Raw genomic sequence first — 11714 nt, 5'->3', positions numbered from 1 at the left:
CTGGGGTGGCGGTGATGGTGAGTTGAAAATGGCAGTGTGTATATGTTTGTGTGCACGTTTGTGTGTATGTGCAGGTGTTTGTTCCGTCTCGGTCGAGCTCTATCCGACCAGTTGTGTGTGTTTACTCTACCTGCATTCCTCTCCTGGTTTACCTGCTCCAGGAGAGCAGGCTGCCAGCAGCATAGCAGTCACTTCACTTCACATCCGCTCCATCAGACCTGCAACAGACTGCGAAACTGAGACAAGCACTCTCTGCCTCTCTCTCAAAGACATATTTATTGGCTGGACCGCAACAGCGGGGCCAGCCCTATAAACGCGAATGTCTGTCACTCACTGACTGACTGACTGAGTGATCAAGTTACACCATTGGTCGGCCGTGGCACATGGCACATCATAGGATCACAGAGCCAGAAATGTAAGTTTCGTTTTCTCCGCCATCTTGTTTCTCCGCTGAGATCGGGAGCCCGTTTCTCCCACACAGTAAGCAGGCTGACCAATATCATGCATGTAAGCTGAAGCTTAGGTAGAATCTATACAATTATATCACATCGCCGTTTATTTCAATACATATGCGCGAGCTCAGTCCACCTGAAGCCCTCTGTTCTGTTGGCGGAGAGAGAGACACAGACAAGCATGGAGGTTCGGCATGCCGAGGGCTTACTGCCAACCCTTCACGGAGGCACGGGGGCACGGTTCCGGCCAGTGCTGTTAGCCGGGTGCCGATTTGTTCCCGGTGATCCGGCCGAGATTTCGGTGGGGGTCTCAACGCCGATGCGTTACCGGGTGTCTGGCGAACAGCGTTTTCGGCACCGATGGGTACCACAGCGACTGGCGCTTGGATCGGGAGGATCAATGCGGGCCGTGGGCACGGTGGAGACGACAGCGGCGGAGAGAGGAGACGGAACGCGCTGGAACTGAGATCAGTATGGATGTATGGACTATTATTCTGTATATTAACAGTCTACAGCAGAGTTAGTTGATCCAGCCATGTACTAGGTTTTGACCTAGTCTTGTTTCACCATCCACGCCTCGTGAATAAACAGACATAATTGAAATATTCAATTGTGCAGAATATACAAATCCAGTGTTATGTAGTCAAAAAGACTAAAGTCTAGTGGTGTACAGTGTGTTGCATGCAGAACTTGGACCTCGTCCTTGAAATGAGAGAATAATAGCTTCACATTATGTTTAGCAGTGTAAGACCATGTCCTTCCTTCTTCTCTGTGCTCAATTGTGAAAGAAGCAGGTGCTGTGATGGAGAGCACAGGCAATATTGGTGCTGAACAGGATTATTCAATCTATTGGCCACTGATCAGCAATGGTAGATACATACTGTAAACAGGAGATCAGTGTTTGGCCTACTGGTAAATAGCCTGTCACCAAATAGTGTGCTGCAAAGCATAATATCTGCTAGTACTAATAACTGTGGCATGCAAACATCTATTAGAACAGGATCTCATTTACTTCCTCCAATATGAATTCAAAACAACCAGGGTTTTGCTCAGTTTTTATGTTCCAAAAAGTTTTATGTGACAAAAACATTGACAAAGGGTAAACAAATGACAAAAAATCTGAAACATACTAGAAGTAAGATTATATTGTATTTTAGTATGTTGAAATAAGATTATTGTGTGATCAGATGCCCATGATCTCCAGAAAAAACATTTTCCAAATTGTAGCCTTGAGATACAAATTATTTTGTTGGTGTTGACTGAGAACTGAGGACTCTTCAGCATCCTCTAAGTGGTTTAACCCTGTTAAGTGGCACAGTGTTGAATAGAAAAGACCAAACAAACAAAACTTTTCATCATTCCAAGTTTTTCTGCAGATTTTGTGCGACAAACCTGACACAGAATCCAGCTTGTATTATTATACATTCTGGCAACCTGCTAATGTTCAGACTTGTAGGTGTTCTGGAGATTGATTATTTTTTTATGCCTTCTGTCTTGGCTTGTGGCAGTATAGTATTGCAACCATTTTACATAAAACACAAGATAAAAATGAATGCTAGGAATAAACCACAAAACCATGTAGCCTTTTTTTTTATACCAAAAGCTCCTCCAAAATAATAGAAAATGTATTGGGAACTCTTGGGAACTGTTATGTATCATCAATCTGTTATGTTTAATGCATTCCAGACCACCCCCATAAAAGGGGCATGAACTTGTTGCATTCAGCTGTGGGCGGTATGTGTATAGGAGAGAGCAATAGTGATTGCAATAGCACAGTAAAAGCAAGAGAATTCATTTTTCCAATCAAGAAAAAGAGTTGGCCTCTTACTCAAAAGGCAACATGTCTTGTGGCTGCATTGCATTCTGGTCTATTGAGGCTGCTCTCGGTGGAGAAACTGGTCTCTCTGCCTCTTCTACGATGGATTTCTCCTTGCATGATTGATGAAGTTATTATTATTATAACTAAAGTTCGGGAACAAGACCACACCTCAAGCACACATTCAATTTCCTGCTCCACCCTATTTATACGCGCCTAACCATGACCTTTTCTCTCTCGCATGTCTCAGTTCTCTCGTTTTTGCGTACATTCTCAGACAGTTTTGCTAAACCTCACTTAATCGATCCCTTACCTGATTTCGTCATGGATCCCGGGCTCCAGCTTTTTATCTCGGACAGCGACCTGTTCGACCAAGATCTACCAAGATCCGCGGTCTCGGAGTCTCCCCTGTCCGTTCATCAAGCGCCGGTTCAAAGTTTCCAGCCATCCCGGTTACGCTCGGTGATCCAGGTTCCTCAGCAGCCAATCGTCCATTACTCTCCATCCAGTAGTTCCAAAGAGATCCCCCCCTCACCTCCACGTTCCGACAGAGGTAGAAGTCGCTGTCGTCGTTCGCGGGGAGACATCCCCTCTTCCACTCATCATCTCTCCAACCGTTCCAGATCAACGCGATCTGTTCCCAGGCGACGCCACCAAACTCCGGATTCACCCCAAACACACACCGTGCCTCGTTGCGCCACCGACATCTCCGACTGGACAGTCGCCCGCTTGCAGCGGGTCCTCAGAGAAAATAAAATCTCCTTCCACCGCAACGACAACAAGGCAAAACTTTTTCAACATTACACCAATTCTCTCTGTACTAATCCTCCTCCGGCGACATCAACAAACACTCCCACGCTTCCGGGTACTTGAATCAACGTCGTCGCCGTCAGGTCTCACGCCAATGACGTCATCGCGCCGCCCGACGCAGCAGGGCCGCATCCAGCCACTCCAGCCCTCAGTCGTGAGGGCCAGGTCGTATCTCCCCCTGTGCCTGCTCCCTTTGTTTCCGATCTGTCTCGTCTTTTTTCTTCTTTTCTCTCATCCCTGTGTCCGCAGGCTGCACAAAACACCCTCGCACATACATCCCTTCAACCCAGCATCCTTTCATCTTCCCTTCCTTCAGCCAATGCCAGTACCGCTTCATTGGCCCCTTTGGCCCCCTCTTCCTCCTCCATCCCAGTATGCTCTACCCAGACTGCCCCGACAGCGGCAAGCCAGAGCGGTCCCACCAACCCAACACCCCCACTTCCTACTAAACTATCCTTTTTCCCCTCCCTCCCCAACCCCTATGGCCCTGCGGTTCGGTGGCACCGGATTTTACACTTATCACATTCTCTTTGCCTCCCAAGCAGCAGGACGCATCAGCCAATTCAACCAGGGCACATACTGGGGCTCCCTGGACTCAGAGCTCTACTGCCGTGTTTTCGCAGCTCGTTCTGCCCTAGCATGCGAGCTTTGTGGCACACCATCCCATCCCGCTACAGCATGCACCATCGCTGCTCCTCTTCCACGCTCCTTCGCTCCCGCTACACGCCACCCTGCTCCTGCTGCTCACTCCTTTGTTCCTGCTACTAACCCTCCAGTTTTTTCTCGCCGCTCCCCCGCAGCCCCTCCTCCACCCATCACTCCCAAACCGGTCGATACTCAGCCACTTCCCCACAGCTCCACACCTCAGGGCTTCGACAAAAGGGGAAGACCCATCCTGTACCAGGGCGGCAGGATGGTATGCAATAATTTCAACGACTTAGGCTGCAACGTGTCCAGCTGCCGTTTCCTCCACACCTGTTCCTTCTGCGGAGGCGCCCACTCCAGGCCCACCTGTCCTCACAACCCCACCAAACACAGTTCATGACTATCTAAGCATCTCAACACACCAATAAAAATTGACGCCCTAGCCACCGCTTTAAAGAGCCACCCAGATCCTGAGTTTGTCAACTTCCTCATCCACGGCTTCACACATGGTTTCCACCCAGGTATCCAGGTCATCCCAGATTCCTCATACATATGTCACAATCTTCAGTCAGCTCTCACGGAGCCCAACACCGTCGATAAACTCCTAGCCAAAGAGGTAAAGGAGGGTTTCATGATTGGCCCATTTAGCAGCCCTCCTTTTCCAATTACAGGATCAGTCCAATTGGCATTGCAACCAGGAAATACTCTGGCAAGAAGAGGCTCATCATTGATCTTTCATCCCCCCATGGTTCCTCCGTTCCCAGCATCAACAGTCTCATCCCCAGTCCAGATTTCTCCATGCAGTACGCAACCATCAATCACGCCATTTCACTTATCCGTCTTGCAGGCCAAGGCGCCTGGTTGGCCAAAGCAGACATCACCAGTGCCTTCAAAGTCCTCCCCATACACCCAGACTACTGGCGTTTTTTCGGCGTCCTCTGGAAGGGTGCTTATTATTTCGCCGTCCGTCTTACCTTCGGGTGCAAGAGCAGCCCCAAAATATTCGACTCCCTCTCCGAAGCACTCTGCTGGATCCTTACCAACAACCATAAACTCCCATACATCGTCCACCTGCTAGACGACTTCCTCATCGTCACACCACCATCCTCACCCCCATCACACGGTCTCACGACTCTGACATCTGCTTTATCCGAACTCAGCATTCCTCTCTCTTCAGAGAAAACAGAAGGACCCAGCACTTCACTGGAATTCCTTGGCATCACACTGGACTCCATCTCTTTCCAAGCCTCACTGCCTGTCGAGAAAATACACCGCATTTCCCTGTTTCTTTCAAACTACCTCCTTGCCCACATATGCACCAAACGGCAGCTACTCGCACTGCTCGGCCATCTCAATTATGCCATACGCATAATTCCGCAAGGTCGATCTTTCCTCTCTCACCTCCTGTCCATAGCCGCCGCCATACCTTCTCTGCACTCCCACATCGTCCTAGACGACGCATGCAAGATGGAACTTAGGCTATGGCAACACTTCCTCTCCTCCTGGAATGGCATAACCTTCTTTTACGAAGACCACATCACTCAGCCTGAGGACATCCAGCTATACACCGACGCAGCTCCCTCCATCGGATTCGGCGGCTATTACGGAAGGAGGTGGTTCTCATCCGAATGGCCGCCCGAATTTTCTTCCCTCTCTCCTTCCTCTGCTCTTCACGAACTGTACCCCATTGTGGTAGCAGCACTCCTTTGGGGGCACGAGTGGTCCAAGAAGGCCATTCTAATACATACGGACAACACCGCAGTCATCGACATAATCAATAAAGGGCGGTCTCACTCACTCGACATCATGCAGTTCATGCGCAAGCTCACTCTTGTCTCAGCTCAGCATCAATTCATCATCCGTGCCAATCACATTCCCGCTTACCATCGCTGACTCCCTATCTCGCTTCTCATTCCAGAAATTCAGACTCTTGGCGCCAAACTCCGACTCCCATCCCACTCCAGTTCCACCGTTTTCAGCCACCATCTTCAACTAACCCCGCAGCTCCAACATCTGGCCTCAGCATCCCGAGAAGCCATCCTCAACAGCCTTGCTCCCCGAACACTGTCATCATATCTTACAGGATGGAACTGCTTCAAGGCCTTCCACACATTCCACAATCTGCCATTTCCTTCCCTAGATGTTTTAACCGTAACTAATTTCATCACCTACGCCCACTCAGCCCTCCATATCAGAACTTCAACCATCCACGTCTACATCAGTAGCATCAATTTCTTTGTCAAATTACTCCCCTGTGCACCATGCCCTTCTGTCTCCCATTCCCACATCAGCATGCTAACTAAAGGTCTTCGAAAGGTTGAGCAACTCCCACCGAAACGGTTACCCCTCACTTCAGACCTCCTCACACGTTGCATCCAAACCCTTCGCTCAGGGTACTTATCCCCCTTCATTGATGCCACCCTCGAATCCATGTTCCTCCTGGCCTTCTTTGGGTTTCTGCGATGTTCAGAATTCACCTCCACCACCTCCATCTACGATCCATCTTGCCATGCTAGTCTTTCTGACCTCTCTGTCCACACTCCCGACTCCCTCGTCTTCAACCTCAAATTTAGCAAGACCGACCAACTGGGCGCGTCACATCCCATCATCCTGTTTCGCCTAGATTCATACTTAAGCCCATTCGAACCTTTATACAACTACATAAATTCCAGACTAGCTCGCCACGCTTCACCCCGAGACCCTCTTTTCATCACCGAGTCCGGCTGGATCGCAACACGCTTCTGGTTCCACCAACATCTCCGCCAAATCCTGTCAAAATCAGGTATATCCCCTGAACTATACTCCGGCCACTCATTTCGTATTGGAGCCGCTTCCACTGCTTCTAGGCAAGGCATCCCTGACCATACGATCAAAATCCTCGGCCGTTGGTCATCCCAAGCCTACCACAGTTACATTCGCAGCAATCTCAGCGACGTTCGAAAAGCCCATGCTCATCTCTGCACATGAAGCTCTCTTTGGGGGATATGATGGAGCCAAGAAGACTCCCCATCAGCGAGACAGTGCCCCCACCCTGAGTCTCAATTCCCTGGTTCCTCGAGCATCCATCGACCCCAACTCATCCGACCCCCTCGATTCATCCCTCCATCTCGACCCCCGATTCATCCCTCCATCTCGACCCCCGATTCATCCCTCCTCCTCGACCCCCGATTCATCCCTCCACCCTTGACCCCCGATTCATCCCTCGACCCCTGATTCATCCCTCCACCCTCGACCCCTGATTCATCCCTCCACCCTCGACCCTTATTTCATCCCTCGTTCTCAACCCCTCTTTCCCTCAATAAACCATCTAAATACATCTCATAGTGGCGTGGTCTTTGTTAGTGAATTGAACGTTGGTGCAAAATGGTGACTCTAGAACTGATTTTCTTTCTGCACCACCAAAGCAGAAATGCAAGGTACGTCGCAAATAGCTGCTTTTAACATTGCTAAAATGTTTTAGGGTTGATTTATAACCCTAACTTTAACTTTGACAAAAAAAACAACCTGTTCTGGCTTTCATAGTGAATATTTATCATTCAACGCCTGTATCAGTAAGCTGTACACCATTGCTCTCCTTGTCAGAGCCTGGTGACAATGCACATATACAATATGAAGACTTTCTGCATCATAAACCATTCTTAGCCTTGGTCTGGCCATGCCTTGTATCCGAAAGGGGATGGTTAAATTCTCCCTGAAGCACAAAGCCACACAATTCTTATCGTCTCCTCCTTGGGATCTTGGAGTGTGTGGCAGTGTGACAGACACTGACTTTCCAGTTGCCCCAGAAATGAAATGCCTTAACCCAAAGTGCAGGCAATTCTGTTAGCTGGCATCGCAGAGAATCACTATCAAACTCAATCGTCTGGGATTAATTTTGAACACACTGGCATGTGCGCGCGTGCGCACACACACACACACACACACACACACACTCACAAACACATGCACGCAAACACACACAGATGCCTTAGGACCTGACGTTGTTTGCTGGCATACCTTCTTTATTTTTAATGCTCTTTGGCAGTTACCTCCTCTTCTCCCATCAGAAGTCTTCAGCAGGCGCCGCTGAGCAAAGGCTAAATGATTTCACACTGCAATGGAAGGGAAGAGAAAACATTTAGGCACAAGACTTTCATCTGATCTCTGCACTTTTTTATCTTATTTTAAATTCAGGGTTGCCACAAATGAGAATTTCTATTTTTCAGTTTCACTTGGTTTCATTCTGTCTTTAACCTCATTTAAAGGTATGTGTAGCATTTAAACATCAATAAATCATTACCACATTAATTTTGAGACATTAGTATAATTACAGTAAACCACCCAGACTATCGCTGAGACGATTGACAGCCTCTACTGGCCTCTACATTACATTTTACATTGTGTCAAACAAAATAACTTCCAATATGTGTATCCTCATCAGTAAAGTGAACAAAAACGCTTTGACTGAAGAAGCAAAGATCTTCTTTGTGAAAGGAAGCAATGGGCTTTATGGGAAATATGGTCTAAACGCAAAACACACTAAACACAAAAAAACACTAGCACTAACAACACCACTGGTGTAAGATACCAATCATTGGTGTACCAATTGTTTCGACCATGGTCTCATTTGTTTACAGTAATAATACCAAGGCATCATAATTAATTTGACAATGATATGTTGATTTTCAAAAATGCTACACATAGCACCTTTAAAGTCTGTACTGTTCTGTCTTCAGTTTCATTCATTTCACTATTGAAATTCTTCTACCGCTACTTTTCTAGAGGAAAATCCGTTCAGCAGGCCTAATATTTCAGCATCAGTACAAATGATAAATAAATGATCTATGTTTTTGAATGGGTAATGAAACATCTATTATAATATGTATGCTGTACATTTACCAAGCACACTGATCTAAAATCTTCAATATTAATACAGTCTATGTACTGTATATTTTCCATCTTTCTACACTTTTAGTAGTAATGCTGGAAAGTGTCATTTATTGGATAATTCTTTAGGAACTTAAGGCATATATCCTTTCATTGAATTTCCTGTGCCTTGACACTGACTGAGCACGGACCAATTTCATTTTAGAATCAGATTAGACTTTACGGGACTGAAGATATAAAATAAAACTTTACTGCCTAGTGGGCATTCATCTACATGAGACTCAAGGAAGATTTTCAATAGAACAAATTCCTCTACACAACTTTCTCATGTCCTTTTCAGCTGCAGCACTCAAGTCTTTACAGTTCCCAAGTTATAGAGTTTTTTTATCCTTTGCTTCAGATAAAAAGATATAAATCTTTTAAAGTTAACATAATATAAGAATAACAGACTGAATACACGGCACTATACAGTTGGTCTACTACCATTTGTCCCGGTTCCTCCCACATACAGTATAGTATCTTTGACATGATCAATCCCACTCTAATATCAGCTTTTTTCTTCCACTTCTGATCTCCTACTTTTTTCTCTCTTTGTTGTCATCTGTATACAGGAACTATTGATTTGGCTATGTATGAAGATTGCAGCTCAGTTGAATATAGCTTTTTGTCCAATCTTTTATGTTGAAAGAACATAATAGGCTATCACAAATAAAATGTCCTTTTGAGGCTATTAAAGAGACCATGAGACCATTCCAAACACAGGATTACATAGACCTTGTGCTGTCTACATTAATACAGTGAACAGCATATTTAGTAGTCTAAGACCCCAATAGGAATCATGGATATCCACTATCTCAATCATGCCTCATCCATTGCATAGTCAGTCGGAGCAACCCACTGAAAAGAAACTCTGTACTGATGGTGAATATTTTGTTTTATTTCCTCCTTGGATTTCTGAAATCAAGGGTACCCGCACCAGGCTTTAAAATAGACTGAATCGTAGCCTGGAAACAAGACGGCCTTGGTTGGTTGGCCTGCCGGTGGAGTCTGGTTTTGGATCAAATTCTAGGCTGGGAGTCAAACTCTCTCAATCAAACTCTTTTTTTCCAGTGTCCCCGCTAATGAACGGCACTAATTGATTGAAAACGCTGGTGGGAGGGGATGGGTGAGCAGCGGGGTGAGCAGGGTGTTAGTGTGAGAGAGTGAGGGGAGTTTGAACACAACAGTGTCTGGATCCAATCCAGACTGATGTGGGGGCCCACAGCACAGAGCCCAGAGCATTGTACATGGAAGAGAGAATATAATACAGGGTACAGTGAACACAAGGGAGCAGACACATAAAGGGACAGTCAACTCAGACCCTCAGAAGCCGCTCCCCTGCTGATAGTGAATATACTTGGTAGTTAATTACAATAATTCCTGTGGGTTGAATCATGGCGTGACGTGTGGACAATTACAGTATAATGAGTCATGTATATGTTTGGTCAAAGCTCTCGTCTTCATCACACTGGCCTTTTATTTTTCTTTGTTTTTCTTTAAGTTTCTGTATGCAAAGTCAAGGGAATTAATTTAATCTTAACTACCAAGAAAGCAAATGCGCAAGGTTCTATCCATCTCTCTGTCCATTTGTTTTGCCACTTCTCCAGGTCAGGGTGGCAAAGCAGAGCAGCCCGAATGTCCTTTTCTCCAGCACCGTCCTCCAACTCCTCCTGTGGGATGCCCAGGCCTGCTGCGAGATGTAGTCTGTTCAGTGTGTCCTGGGTCTGCCTAGGGATCTCCTCCCAGCCCATGTGGCATCTTTATAGGGTACCAGGACTCCAAGGTCCTCCCGGATTGCTGAGCTCCTCACCCTGTCACAAAGAGCGAGTTCACCCACCCTGTGGTAAAACGTAATTTCGATTGCTTGTATCTGCGATCTTATTCATTCCTTCACAACTCAAAGCTTGTGACCATAGGTGAATGAAGCAAATCAAGAGCTTTGCTTTGTTACTCAGCTCTCTCTTGACCACCATATGACTGCTGCACCTGACCAGCGGTTAATCTCACAGTCCCTTTTACCCTCACTCATGAATAAGACCCCAAGATACCTGAACTCCTCCACTCAGGGCAGCTACTCACTCCTGACCTGGATGGAATAGGCCACCTTTTTTGGGGAGAGAACCAAGGTCTCAAATTTGGCAAATAGCAAACCGCTCCAGTCAAATCCACAATCCAATGAGGTCTGAAGGACAATGTCATCAGCAAACAGCAGAGATGCCACCCAAACGTCACCGAACTGGACACCTTGCCTTCCTGCTCATGAATATTAAAAACAGGAGAGGGGACAAAGCGCATCCTTGTCGGAGTCCTCTTCACATCAACTCTGGTGGGTCAAAACAAGTTTCTTACACGAGGGATTAACTCCATTTTTGTAGAGGTAGGATAGAATGTGCCATATGCCTCTACAGCAACAGTGGGTCTGCACATTGTCAACACACATCTACTAACAACAATGGACACAGAACAATCATCATTCTCCTGACATAAAAACCCAAGCACAAGCACACACTCTCTCCAGGAATACTGGCTCAATACACTGATGAAGCGTATCGGTCATGATGAACACTTAGGCCTCACACATTTTGAGTACACTCTTAAGTGTCATTTTTAACACACCCTTATGTCTTCTCTGGGACAACGCACATTTGTATGAATTTTCAACACCATTAGATGACAGAGCAACCCGCACACTGATTTGCTAGGGCATAAAAAAAGCCTGAAAAAAAATCTGAAAATCAAGGAGCGGAGATAGCAAAGAGTTCTTTAGAGATCTTTGCACTGATGTCTGCTGTGATTCTTCACTATTTTGCACTAGGTCTTAACTCCTATTGCAATCTAAGCTCCCTGATTTCCCTGTTTGAGCTTTTTATGCCCCAGCAAATTAGTGTGCAGGTTCCTCTATTGTCTAATTTTGTTGTATTATTCATCTGAACCTATGCATCTGAAGAAACCAACAAATATGTGTTAATGAGAATACATTTAATAACAACATATGTTGTTTTAAAAGTAACACAAATGTGTGTTGTCCCAAAGAAGACACACAGATGTGTTAAAAATGACACAACCTTGTTAAGAGTGGATAAAAT

At 46.1% G+C, this 11714-nt stretch overlaps 1 pseudogene; it reads left to right on the top strand.

Moving 5' to 3' along the window:
* Positions 1–3559: 3559 nt before the first annotated feature.
* Positions 3560–5719, top strand: LOC139643479 (uncharacterized; annotated as a pseudogene).
* Positions 5720–11714: the final 5995 nt, after the last annotated feature.

This window comes from Centroberyx affinis, unplaced genomic scaffold (assembly GCF_046629955.1).
Source record: "Centroberyx affinis isolate AG114_WGS23_722 - 3 ecotype Tasmania unplaced genomic scaffold, CSIRO-AGI_Caff_v1 ptg000617l_1, whole genome shotgun sequence".
NCBI lineage: Eukaryota > Metazoa > Chordata > Actinopteri > Beryciformes > Berycidae > Centroberyx > Centroberyx affinis.
This window is presented reverse-complemented; position numbering and strand designations above follow the sequence as displayed.